Here is a 14,467-nt window from a genome sequence, read left to right as displayed (position 1 = left end):
CTGGGTTGGGTGGGGAAGGTCCCCTGAAGAAAGGAATACTGCAGTATTCTTGCCTGGAGAATTCCATGGCCAGAGGAGTCTGGCAGGCTACAGTCTATGGGGTCGCAAACAGTCAGACACGACTGAGCAACTAAAACTTTCACTTCACTTTCGACATTTTATGAACAGTACGTTGAGGCCTTGAAAAGTTTACTAAGTGGAAGAAGGTGATACTGTCACCAGCTCAAAGGGCCAGTGTATTTCATTCAGCACCAGAATATCTTCGCATGGTGTGTTCATTTCCTGTCGGTGCTGTAGCAGATTGCCACAAACTCGGTGCCTTCACACAACAATTTATTCTTATACTGTCTGGAAGTCAGATGTCTGAAGTCGTTTCCACTGAGTTAAAATCAAGGTGAAGGCAGAGTTGGTTCCTGCAGGAGGTTTTACGGGAGAATCCAGTTTTCTTGCCTTTTTTCAGTTTCCGGTGCTTGTCTGTGGTCCTCCATCTCCCAAAATGCATCCATCCATCTCTGCTTCCCTCATCTCTGCCTTCTGCCCCGCTGCTGCTCCTCCATCCTTCACAGTGTGATGACATCAGCCCACCCAGACACTCCCCCCACCCCAGGATCCCTAACTTTATCACATCTGTAAAGTCCTCTTTAGCAGATAAAGCTGACATTCACAAGTTCCGGGGATTGAGACACGGAATATATTTGGGAGCCATTACTCATCCTGTCACGCACAGGACCGGACACATGAGCTTCATAATGCAGTAACATTCATGAAAATCATTTCTTTCACCTCTCATCCCCCAGAGTCGTGCCAGCCGGCTGGTCTGCGTGGTCCCTCTTGACTTCAGGATCCTAATTCAACCGGGCCTTGGGTCTGCATTTGATGAAGGGTGTAGGTGTGTGTATGATTTCATTTTCATTATTCATTTCGGGGAGACGTGAAGTTCGTATTGCTCTCCTCCCTCATTCTATATATTGATATTATGATTAATAGTTTTTGACACAAAACTATTTTGAAATAGGAGTCTTTGGTGACGTACTTTGACAGCAGTGATGGCATGCTTTTAGCTGCTGTAACCGGAGTAAGTTACGGGCAAAACTAGTTTAATATTCCATACCTGAGTAATCAACCCAAGATGGCGTGTCCAGAAATATCACTAAAATGTCAGCCACAAAATCTCTTTAAAATAATCCCATTCAGAGGACTCGGATCTTCCTTACTTGCAGTTATGAAACACCAATTTTTGTAAAGACACGGAGTCCTGAGTTATTTCTTTTTCCGAGATGCCAGATGGATGTTGAATTAAGTCCAGTTTTCAGCTCCTCTTCAGATAATTTTTTAAGTTTGTGGTGGTGTTCTGGATCCTTATCAGTATATCAAGTGTGTTTTTCCTCCTCCAGTTCCCCACGGCTCCCCACAGCCTGGCATCAGTGTGGTTGCCTTGGTACCTGTTTCTGAAGGATGTCTGCAGTGAAATTTGGTTGTTTAAATAGCACAACTTGTCATCTAAAAGTAGAAGTCATTAGCACGACGCCGTTTGGCTAGTGGTGTCTTGAATACTGTTTTAACTTCTTTCTTATTTTTATCACTTTACTGTTAATGTTTACTCGTTTCATCACTGGAAATTTTAGGGCCTTGCGCACAGTATGGATCTGGAATGAAAAAGGCAGAAAGTTCTTAAGAGTCTCCTGAAACTGATGCTTAAGACATTTGCCTGAGTTAGGCACTCTGTGTAATTTGCTGTTGTTTTTTAAAATTAATTTTATTGGCATACAGTTGCTTTACATTTGTGTTAGTTTCTGCTGTACAGCAAAGTGAGTCAGCTATGTGTATACATATATCCCCTCTTTTTTGGATTTCCCTCCCATTTTGGTCACCACAGAGCCCTGAGTAGAGAGATGCCTGAGCTATACAGTAAGTTCTCATTAACTTTATGTATTTTGAAAGAGGAAAACTTTGAAATCTCAGCTCCACAATGACCCTGCCTGATCAGTAATACTTAGATGTTTGTAGCTGTGATCCACCATTGAACAGCCTTCTGCTGTATCTTAGGAAAATGAACTCCCAGATTCTTAACTGGATTCTGTTTGAATTTTAATTGGTCTTCGTTGTGATCGTGAATTTGCCAGAAACACTTATTTATCTCAGAAGAGAGAGAGTTTGTTTTTGTTTAATATGGAAATTGAATTGGGTGCTCTGGGAAGGTTTGTATCATTTGTCTCCACTCCGGTTATCCACTCCATGTAATTGTTACAAAAGATGCAGCCAGGTGGAACATCTTGACTCTGCCCACCCAGGTGAGTCGACTCTGAAGGCTTTGGCCTCTGTCCCTGCAGGTGAGAGGGTGGCAACCTGCTCCTTCACTGGTGGGCATCTTGGCAGAAATCACCAACTGGCAGCTTGTGCTGGAAGGGATGTGCATTAATTAGTTGCTTGAAACTCTACCCTCATTAACTCCAGGCACATTGTTAGAGAAAATTATCTGTAGTTCAGAGTGTTGGTTTTGATAATAGGAAAACAAGTTTAATCATCAGAGTATGTCATCCTGTTTATAAAACAGTCACATCATGTGTAGTTCTTTCCTCTCAGGGCATCCTGTTTTGTTTGTTTTGCCGATAAGACAGCTGATCTTCACTGAACCTTGTGGCTCATTTCACCCAGTGGGTACAGATCATAGAGAACAAGGTCTATGCGTTAGGTACATTAAATTTTGCACTTTTTTTTTTTTCTTGATGTGATAGGGAGTGTGGTGGACAAAAGGAAGGGGCTGCATTTTTTGGCCCCACCTAATTCACTTTGGCCAGTGTGTTCTCTTGGCAAAACTCTATTAGCCTTTGCCCTGCTTCATTCTGTACTCCAAGGCCAAATTTGCCAGTTACTCCAGGTGTTTCTTGACTTCCTACTTTTGCATTCCAGTCCCCTATAATGAAAAGGACATCTTTTTTGAGTGTTAGTTCTAAAAGGTCTTGGAGGTCTTCATAGAACCATTCAACTTCAGCTTCTTCAGTGTTACTGGTTGGGGCATAGCCTTGGATTACTGTGATATTGAATGGTTTGCCTTGGAAATGAACAGAGATCATTCTGTCGTTTTTGAGATTGCACCGAAGTACTGCATTTCGGACTCTTTTGTTGACCATGATGGCTACTCCATTTCTTCTAAGGGATTCTTGCCCACAGTAGTAGAAACAATGGTCATCTGAGTTAAATTCATCCATTCCAGTCCATTTTAGTTCACTGATTCCTAGAATGTCAATGTTCACTCTTGCCATCTCCTATTTGACCACTTCCAGTTTGCCTTGATTCATGGACCTAACATTCCAGGTTCCTATGCAATATTCCTCTTTACAGCATCGGATTTTACTTCCATCACCAGTCACATCCACAACTGGGTGTTGTTTTTGCTTTGGCTCCATCTCGTCATTCTTCCTGGAGTTATTTCTCCACTGATCTCCAGTAGCATATCAGGCACCTACCAACCTGGGGAGTTCATCTTTCAGTGTCCTATCTTTTTTGCCTTTTCATACTGTTCATGGGGTTGTCAAGGCAAGAATACTGAAGTGGTTTGCCATTCCCTTCTCCAGTGGACCACATTCTATCAGACCTCTCCGCCGTGGCCCGTCCGTCTTGGGTGGCCCCACACTGCATGGCTTAGTTTCATGGAGTTAGACAAGGCTGTGGTCCGTGTGATCAGATTGGCTAGTTTTCTGTGATTATGGTTTCAGTGTGTTTGCCCTCTGATGCCCTCTCACAACACCTACCGTTCTTACTTGGGTTTCTCTTACCTTGGACGTGGGGTATCTCTTCATAGCTGCTCCAGCAAAACACAGCCACTGCTCCTTACCTTGGACAAGGGGTATGTCCTCACGGTCGCCCCTCCTGACCTTGAACATGGAGTAGTTCCTCTTGGCCCCGCGCAGCTGCTGCTCCTCAGACATGGGGTAGCTCCTCGGCCGCCGCCCCTGACCTCAGACGTGGGGTATGAATATATATAACTATATTTTTATTTTTTTGTTGACTGTGCTATAGGACTTGTGAGATCTTGGTTCCCCAATCAGGGATTGAACACAGGCCACATCAATGAAAACCCAGAATCCTAACCACTTGGCCACCAGGAAACTCCTGGTGTATTTAAAACTGTATTTTTCAAAATAGGTTGGTGGCTTTTTGATTTTTGCTTAATTTTTCCTGTATTTCATTGTCAAGTAGTTCTTTTTCTAAGAGGCTTTTTTCAGATTCTGAGTTCTTTCCTACTTGAGAATGTCTACCTTTTCTTGTTTAATAGATAGTTTGAGTATAAAAATCGTGAATAACCTTTTCTTTTCTAGAAGTTTGTAGAACTTGTCTGTTGACACTGAATGTTGCTAGAGAAACATCAGAGGCCAGCCTGGTCTTTCCACTTATTTGGTGATTTCTTTTTCTACTAGGCTGCCTATCGGATTACTTATTTATTTTCTCTCTCCCTCCCCAGTGTATTTATCCAAGCTTAACACACAAAGATAAAAGTTCATACAACATAGGCCTCTGGCTCAGTGAATTATCACCCTGCAGAAACTCACAGGTCAGGGAATAGAAAACCACCAGAGGCTCCGAGTTCCCCCTCAGACCTCCTTCCAATCAACCCTTAAGCTTTCCTTTCTGCCTGGAAGGTAACTGATGTATTCACTGCTAGTGTTATCGCTTAGTTTTGCTGGGTTTGAACTTTGTAAAAATGGAGTTATTCAGTATATATTCTCGTTTCTTTCCCTTGACATTATGTCTTGAGATTGATCCATATTGTTGCATATAGCTATATTTCATTCATTTTTATTTCTCCTGTTTTATGAATTATCCAGCTTCAGCCCCATTTCTCATTTGAGTTATGTATTTGCTAAGACAAAACTCCTCTCCCTTTTTACACCCTCCCCATTCGGGGCTGGTGGTGGAATTAGAGACTCTGGGTGCTGGTGTGGCCCCAGTGCACCCTCTCACTCTCCTCGCTTCCCTGCTCACATAGAAAAGGTGCTCACCCGTCAGCTCCTCTAGTTGTTTGCGGTGAAATTGAGTTTCTCTGGGCATACTCACTGGTTTCCTTTGCTCCCAGCAAACACTTATGCTTAGATATGAGCACTTCAACATAGGCTTGCTTGATGGGGCTTTTAGGATGGTTAGAAACACTTGTATCACACTGGAATTCTGAGAAGCTATGTGTCAGCTACCAGTGTTCCTCCTCTTTTGCTACTGAATTTCCCTGAAACCAGCTACTGTTCATCAGAGTTCATGATATGAGATTGTGATGTTTCACTTGTTTCATTTAAGAAATTGTTCTTTCCCTTCTCCCAGTGGGTTTTTTAAAATTAATTTTTATTGGAGTATAGTTGCTTTACAATATTGTGTTAGTTTCTGCTGTACAGCAAAGTGAATCAGCTATATATATACATGTATCCCCTCTTTTTTGGATTTTCTTCCCATTTAGGTCACCACAGAGCACTGAGCAGTGTTCCCTGAGCTATACAGTAGGTCCTCATTAGTCATCTATTTTAAATATCCCAGTGGATTTTAAGGAAGGGGAACACACAGAAATGCTTCAACTCCATCTTGCTTAGCTGAATGTCTCAGCAGTGACCTTAGGAGTTAAGTACTTTTAAAATCTAAGGCTGATAGAGATTTGCTGCGATGGGAGTGCAGTGGATCGACTTTCAGCTTCCTTTTGGTGCCATTTCGTTTTGCCCCATCTGCCCCCGCCCTCCAGCACCATGTCTACACCCTACTGTGTCCATCTTTTTGCAGGTTTGTCTCTCTTCTGTCCTGCTTTAGCCCTGATAACTGCCACCCTTGCTTCTTTGAAGCTGATAATCTCAGAAGAGTGCTTTAACCAGGGGTGTCCATGGTGGTATGAGGCTAGCTTAATGTTCCCTTGTAGGTTTTTAACACCAGGGAATGGAGAATTATTGGATGCTGCCTTCAGGCAGGAACTTAATATTATTGTTGATCATCAGAAAGCATCTGAAACCTGCCATCAGAACCCCTGCTTCTCTGCATCCCTGCGCTTGAGGAAGGTGCCCTTTGTTCTGTGATGTCTGATTTGGTGCCAGCATGACAACTGAAGACTGAGCCCTAACAAAGAAAAGGTCCTTCCTTAAAGAGTATACACAGGGACTTCCCTGCTAAGACTTCAGGTTTTCAGTGCAGGGGGCCCAGGTCCCGACCCTGGTCAGGGAACTAGATTATGCATGCCGCATCTAAGAGTTCACATGCCACAACTAAGACCCAATGCAGCCAAATAAATGAATTTTTAAAAAAACTAAAAAAAATAAGAAATAAAATTTTATCTTCCTAAATTATCCTCTAATATTCCTAGTGTTCTCATAAAAAAAAAGAGTTTACACAGTTTGAAAATTTAAAGTGACACCAGCATTCTTGACAAACTATTTTATCTAAAGGATGACAGAATACTGGATATTATATAATTAAAGAGAAACTTAACTTTTCTCTGTGATTATCTCCTTCTCTTACTGATCTATCAATATGATACCTGTAGTTGAAAACACAAAGAATGATAGAGTCAGATTGCCATGCACTTTACTCCCCTAACTCAAATTATGTCAATTACTATAGTAAGTTATATATATAAGTATACAGTACTTTAAGTTATGTATAAGTCATATGCTCTTGCTCGAGACCTTAATTTCCTCTAACTTCTGTCGTCTATTTGGCTCTTCTGTAAACATTTGAAATTGAAAGTGTTAGTCACTCAATCGTGTCCAACTCTTTGTGACCCCATGGACTGTAGCCCACTAGCCTCCTCTGTCCATGGAATTCTCCAGGCAGGAATACTGGAGTGTGTAGCCATTCCTTTCTCCAGGGGAATCTTCCCAACCCAGGGATCGAACCCAGGTCTCCTGCAGGTGGATTCTTTACCATCTGAACCACCAGGGAATTTATGATTAATCAGAAACAGAGATGTAGGGCAAACTTTGTGCTGCTCCAATTACTCAGCTGTTAAGAAAGTGAAGATAATGGCTGCTTTGGGCTGAATTGGGTCCTAACTAAAAATTCATCTTTTAAAGCCCTAAACCCAGTACCTTAGAGCATGACTTTGGTTAGAGATAGGGCCTTAGAGAGAATATAATTTAGAGATACCCCTGATACCTCAGTTGGTCAAGAATCCACCTGCAATGCAGGACACCTTGGTTCGATTCCTGGGTTGGGAAGATCTGCTGTAGAAGGGATAGGCTACCCACTCCAGTATTCTTGGGCTTCCCTTGTGGCTCAACTGGTAAAGAATCCATCTGCAGTGCAGGAGACCTGGGTTCGATCCCTGGGTTGGGAAGATCCCCTGGAGAAGGGAAAGGCTACCCACTCCAGTGTTCTGGCCTGGAGAATTCCATGAACTGTATAGTCCATGAGATTGCAAAGAGTCGGACATGACTGAGCGATCACTTCACTTCAGGGCCTTTAAAGAGGTGATTAAGTTAAAACGAGGCCCTTAGGAGGGCCCTAATCTAATTTGACTGATGTCCTTATCAGAAGAGCAAGTTTGGACACAGAGAGGGTTGTGCTCCCAAGAGGAAAGGCCATATGAGGACACAGCGAGAAGGCATTCATCTGCAAGCCAAGGAGAGGAGCCTCAGGAAAAACCACGTCTGCTGACACCTGGGTTTTAGACTTCCAGCTTCTAGAACTGGGAGAATACTGATTTCTGTTAAGCTGCCCAGTCTGTGATGTAGGATTATGGCAGCCCTAGCAGACTAATGCAGTAGCAAGTGAAATGACTCCTAAAAGCCAGTTTGCTATCTGCAGGTTGTGTGTGTGTGTAGGAAATTTTGCATGATAAACTGTATATTTTATATTATTATCATGGGTATGTGCTCTTTTAGGCATAACCAGCCAGTGGCCCTGATCCCAGTGCACATCAGAGTACATTTATCATCATCACTGTCCTTTTTCTTTAAAAGGGAAGAGAAGGGAAGAATGAAGAATGAGGAGGAATTGAGAGGAAAGAAATGAGCAAACAAATAGATCCTTTCTTACTGTTGTCCATGGCACGTAGGAAGGAGCAGAGCTTGGTTTGAATCTCAGTGCTACCATTTTCTGGCTCTGTGGCCTTTGGGAAAGAGTGGCATAGTCTCTGAACCTCAGTTTCCTTAAGTATCAGGCACCTTCTCAGTTTACATGTTCCTTTATGAGCACATGCATAAGAGCATCTAGTCTGTGGTCTGTACATGCAAAAACAGCATTTCCCCCATTTCTGAGTTAGTAGTTTATTACTTAAGCTGAGCATTTTTCTTTTTTAAAAAATTTTTGTTTATTTATTGGGCTACATCAGGTCTTAGTTGTGTCATGTGGGATCTTTTGTTATAGCATACAGACTCTCTAGTTGTGGCGTGCAGGCTTAGCTGCTCAGTGCCTTGTGAGATCTTAGTTCCCCAACCAGGAATGGAACCTATGTCCCCTGCATTGCAAGATGGATTCTTAACCACTGGAGCCAGGAAAGTTCCCAATCCTTTTCCTTTTATTTTTCTGATAGGGTGAAATTGAATTGTGCTTTCTGAAAAGAAACACTTAACAGTCTGCCAGGTTGACCTGCCTTTGTGTGCTGGCTGCAGTGCTTTCAGTCTTTGCTCTCTGCCCCTCCCAAGCATCAGTTCTGTATTCAGCTCAGTCACATCTCTAATGTGTGTCATTACTGCCCTACCAGGAGGCGGGGGTGGGGTGGGGTCGGGGTGGGTTATCAGTATCTGTGGTGGGGGCTGGGTGAGATGTAGATCAACAAGTGTGCAGTTGTTTTTAAAGCCCTTTCCCTTTTGGTCATACGATAGACACCCTTAGAGGGATATGGAGCCTCATCCTATTTGAGAAGGACACCTCTATCCTGAACCAGACACCTGAGAAAGCAAAATGAGTAAGACAAAATTCCCATCCTGTTTAATGAGGGATACTGAGATGGAAACAGTTTGGCGAAAGAAATAATTATAAACTGTAGTAAGCACTGCAGAACAAGCAATCAGGTGCTGTGACAGTGAAAAATCATAGGGATCAACTTTCAGTGGGGAAATCCAGGCAGGCTTCTCTGAAGAGGTGATACTGAGCACATTGCATTTTACCAGGAAGCACAGGGGAGAAGGCGTTTACGTAGGTGCAGAAGCAAGAACATAGCACGTTTGGATCGTTGCAAGTAAATCACACATCGTTTGATGGAAAGTACCTCTAGATGTCCTGTAAGTGATTTTGTGTGATACCATTTTTAAAGGTCAGTTGTTTAAAAATTTAAGGCCATAGTTTTGAGCACTGTGCAAGCCTAGTGTATTTATGCTAGACATCACCATTTACTGCTTCACGTTTACATTGTCAGCTAGGGGGACCTGGCTGTTGATTAAGCAGTAAGTCACCGTTTGTTCTTATATGCTGATGTCAAATTACGGCCAGACAAAACCTTTTTCCTTTTTGAACAACTCTTAAGGTCTCCAGATCATGAAGATTAAGTGAAATGATAAGTGTGGGGACTTCCCTGGTTGTCCAGTGGTTAAGGCTTTGCCTTCCAGTGCAGGAGGAATGGGTTCAAACCCTAGTTGGGGACCTAAGATATGACATGCCTCATGGCCAAGAAGCCAAAACATATAATGGAAATAATAACGTAACAAATTCAATAAAGACTCTAAAAATGGTCCACATCAGCAACAAAAAACATCTTTAAAAAAAGTTAGTAATGTATACAAAGGCATATATAAATTTGTTTACTCTGTAAGGATGTCATTAATCTTTAAAACAACTCTTACATTTGAAAATATATTAATTCTATTTCTCCTTTATCTCACAATTTTTTATGATGATGAGGAGGAGGAATATCGGGATACTCTGAAATTTGCCAGCAAGCTGGGATTTTGGGATTAACAACACTGTATAAACCAGTAGCAATAAGAGAAGTTGTTTAGAATTGCCAGGACCTGGATTGGCTCATTTGAGCTCTGTCTTGTAACCAGGTTGAGTCACTGTAACAGCTTCACATGTTAAAAAACGATTTTGTATTTGTGGATTGTTTTTTCCCTTGAGTTAGAGTATTATAGTACGTTCGTTCCTTTTTTATTGTTTAACTGTGACAGTATTTCGTATTTTTAACCCAAGACAGTTGGCTTTCCAAAAATACTGGAAACCAATTCATGATGTCATCATGCTCACCCAAATCCCAAATTGTGGCAAAACTCCGTTTTCTCTCTGTTATTTATAGTTCATGCTTTTTCACACGTGAAATATACCAAGTCTGGTAAATTTTCTAAGATCCTCAGGAGGCTGGTACTTTTATCTCTTGAGTTATACAGTTATTTTGCTTTGATTTTTCTTAAACTTTAATGTTAAAGTTTTTAATTGTATTAGTTTATGTCTGTGGCCTGGGCTTGACTCTGGATTAGCACTAGACTAGAAAGTACTCTTGTTTATAGTAGTTTGGGATACTTACTTGCCTTTTATCACTTATACTGAAAGAAAGTAAATGGTTATAAAAGTTAGAAACAGCAAAAACTAATACAACATTATAAAGCAACTATACCCCAATTAAAAAAAAAAAAGAATAACACTAAAAACAAAATAGAATCATCAGGTTTTTTCTACTTTATATTCTACTATGTCTTTTCTGCTAGAATATGTAGTTTTTGCTTTTATCCTATTTCTGAAGTCCTCAAGTAGGTGAATATGTGTATATGTGCATGCATGTGTATGTATGTATTTGCACAAATTGAAACACTGCTTTTGCATAGTTGTGGGTTTTTTTTTCCCCATTGCATCTTTCTTCTGAGCTACAGTTGCTAAACTTACGGGAAAAGAAGTTTCATCAAAACAGATTAAAATGGATTGTTAATGTATAACCTGAAACACATTTGCCTTTTCTTTAGCATGAATAATTTTGAATTCACTGGAAATTGAGTTACAGTTGTTGCAGTTTTATTCATGTAGATTTAACATTTGTGTCACTCACAGTTCTTAATTATCTTAGTACATATTTTATGTGGCGTAATATCTGCACTCTTACCATCTACAGCCTCTGCAGAGAGTGTAACACATGGCACCAAAGTAATAAAAATATAAGCTCCGGAGTGAGAAGCAAAGCTGAAACAAGCCATTTTTACATATAACTTAAGTTTAGGTTCTGTGTAGTAGGCTGATCCCTTACTTAACCTTTAATAAAATTGGATTCAAAGGTATTTATATATAAATAAAAAATAAAGTTAATTTCATTTCATACTTCCATAGGAGCAAATGCCTAGGCATGTATTTCAGTGACATTTAAACTTCAGCATCAGTCCTATTGGCTGAAAAATTACTCTGCTTTTTAAACAACTGTTTTTAAGTTTAAACATTAAAACTCTAAGTTGTTGCCATTTGGGAAGGTGATTAAAACGGTAATTATTAAGATTAAGTGATCATATTTGTACTGATTGAATCAGCCTGTATTTGACCTTTTATCTCCTGTGAACTAATGTCATTTCCACTTCTTACATAATTTGGAAATGAAAATTTGATACACATCTGGATATGTTTGAGATTCCATCTCCACCAACCCTTCATACCCTGCAAACTTCCATTAATGTGTTCTCCAGTTGTATGTGCATCTCGATTGTGGTCAGATTCTTTTTTAATATTTGTTACTTAATTATTTAATATTTATTACCATGTCAGATCTTAGTTGCAGCGTGTGGGATCTAGTTCCCTGACTAGGAATCAAACCAAGCCCCCTGCATTGGGAGCACGGAGTCTTAGCCACTGGACCACCAGAGTGTGGTCAGATTCTTTATGTCAGTTAGTGAGCATATCTGTACACATGGAATCTCCCAAGTGCAGTTACAGATGTTGGGTTAAAAGGAAGGAGCCTCAGATCTGGGGGCTACCCGTTTCCAGTGTTGTCATTTGGTGCAGATATCATGGTGTTCAGAAAGTGGTGAGAGATGGGAGAGACAGGGGTATAATCTCCTTGCCTTCCACCCGCTTCCTTCCCTAGAGGGCAGCCTTTTGAAACTGTTGGAGACATGTGAGACCCTCAGAGGTGCTTTGACTCAGCCCTGACGATTGTAAAATATGAGTCATGGCTATTTCTTTGTAGTAGTATAGATGTTTCCTTTTAAATGATAAAGATCCGAAGAGACCAAAAACCCAGCTGCCACTTTTGAGGAGCCTGGAGCAAAAGCAGGGTACTACGCATGCCCCCTGCATTCAAAACCACCTAAGAGGTGGGCAGAACACCTAAGTCAAGCCTCTAGCCTGACCCCTGGACACACCCTTACCCTCGGCCCATGTGAGGAACAAGCTTGCCCCACCCCTTGGGGAGCCAACAAGCAAGGGAATCTGTTGATTGTTCTCACTGTCCCCAGTTGCAGCAGGGGCCCCAGGAAAGCCTTGCCAGAAAAAAAAAAAAAGATTGAAATATACCAATATCCACTCCCTGGCCCTGGTACACACCACCTGTGATCTGCCCCGGTTGGCTTGTCTGGAATGCCTCACCCAGATTCAGACCTGTTCACCGTTTTTCTCTGATCAGAATTTCCCAGGATAATTTCAGTTCTCTGAAGCACGTAGTGATTTTCTTCAACAATTCCAACTTAATGAAATGTTATTATTTTTAAAATAGTGATTTGTTCAGTGTATAATTACACAAGATTTTATTCTTTTTAAAAAAGACAAATACCATATGATATCACTTACATGTGGAGTCTTGAAAAAAAAAAATGGTACAGATGAACCTATTTACAAAATAGAAATAGAGTCACAGATGTAGAAAACAAACTTACGGTTACCAAGGGAGAACAGGGGAGGAATAAATTGGGAGAGTGGGGTTGACATATACACAGTACTAAATATAAAACAGATAACTAATAAGGACCTACCTTATAGCACAGAGAATTCTACTCGATACTCTGTAATGACCTTTACAGGAAAAGAGTCTAAAACAGAGTAGGTACACGTATATGTATAGCTCATTCACTTTGCTGTACACCTGAAACTAATACAACATTGTAAAGCAACTATACTCCATCAAAAATTAATTTAAAAAAATACATGATCAATTTAAGCCAAAAAAAAAAAAAAACAACCGAAAACCCTTAGCCTTGTTTTCTGACTCTTGAATAGGAAAGTGCATGCTCTATATTAACAAGGTCTGTTGAAAATATTCACTGTCATATTAATGAAAGCGTATCAGCCAAACACATTCCTCTGCCCGGGTATCTTAATTTAGATACAAAGTTCCTAGAGGTAACAGTGATAATTCTAGATTGTGGTTCTGATGATAGGATTCTAGACCCTGTGAGAGAGGTAAGGGATGTTTTTCTGTTTCTCTCATTGTTCTTTAAACCATGTCACATTGTTGACTTTTCCAGCAACACCTCAGTACCTTTTTGCAGGAAGAGGAAAATGTTTTAAGTGTCCTGTACTGGGAACACCAAGGGCTTTTAAAGAGTCAGATAGCCAGGCCTTTGAATCCCACCTTGAATATGGGGCTCAGCCTCCCCGAATGTTAGTTGTCTCTTCTTTAAATGAGATAATAGTGATACTTTTCCATGCACAGTTGTTGTTACTCCTTGAAATAATGTGGAGCTCCTGAAGCAACACTTGGTGCATAGTTAATTGCTATTATAATTATGATGCAGATGATACTAATGTTAGCATTCACTACTTTATGGAAGCTCTTTTTTTTTTTAACATCTTAATAGAACTGGTAGTGGTATCTGAAAATTCAGATTTTTTTTTAGTACTCTAAATAGATTTAATATTTGGGGGCTGCTTTATTTGAGCTTTTAAAAACATTTGATTGCTTACATTTTTTTATTATTTTAAATAAACGGAAACTTTTGCTAAGTATGGTCCCTAGAGCAGACATCATCGTACCCTAAAGTGAAAGTATTAGTCGCTCAGTCTTGTCCAATTCTTTGGGACCCTATGGACTGTAGCCCACCAGGCTCCTCTGTCCATGGCATTCTCCAGGCAAGAATACTGGAGTGGCTTGCCATTCCCTTCTCTAGGAGATCTTCCCGATCCAAGGATCGAACCTGAGTCCTCTGCATTGCAGGCAGATTCTTTACAATTTGAGCTACCGGGGAAGCCTAAGGACTTGTTAGAAATGTAAACTTTGGGTTTCATCCAGGTCCTCCTAAGTCAGAAACTCTGGAGGCTTTCCCAAGGCCTCCAGGAAATTTTGATGCCCATTCAAGTCTGAGAATCACTGCTTTAGAATAACTGGGAAGCACAGTAAAGGGTTATCTTCCCCTTCAGAAATAACCACTATTAAGAAGAAAGAAGTCTTTTCTCTTTATGTGTATGCACATGTGTGTACATTCTTCTAGTCTTTTTCCTACACATATGTATATAAACTTTTTTTTAAACATACGATCATCGGATGTGGGTTTTATAGCCTACATTTCAACCTCCAATGTTGTGTCATGACCATTACCCCATGTAATTAAATTTTATTTGAAATCGTTTTTAACCATATGATGACATACTATGCCAT

General features: G+C 40.6%; 1 protein-coding gene across 1 annotated transcript in view; it reads left to right on the top strand.

Moving 5' to 3' along the window:
* Window positions 1-14,467, top strand: part of RSU1 (Ras suppressor protein 1) — a 200,971-nt gene that overhangs the window by 78,923 nt on the left and 107,581 nt on the right. The window lies entirely within an intron of this gene.

This window comes from Giraffa tippelskirchi, chromosome 13 (assembly GCF_054371585.1).
Source record: "Giraffa tippelskirchi isolate mGirTip1 chromosome 13, T2T-mGirTip1v1.2.pri, whole genome shotgun sequence".
In the NCBI taxonomy this organism is placed as follows: domain Eukaryota; kingdom Metazoa; phylum Chordata; class Mammalia; order Artiodactyla; family Giraffidae; genus Giraffa; species Giraffa tippelskirchi.
This window is presented reverse-complemented; position numbering and strand designations above follow the sequence as displayed.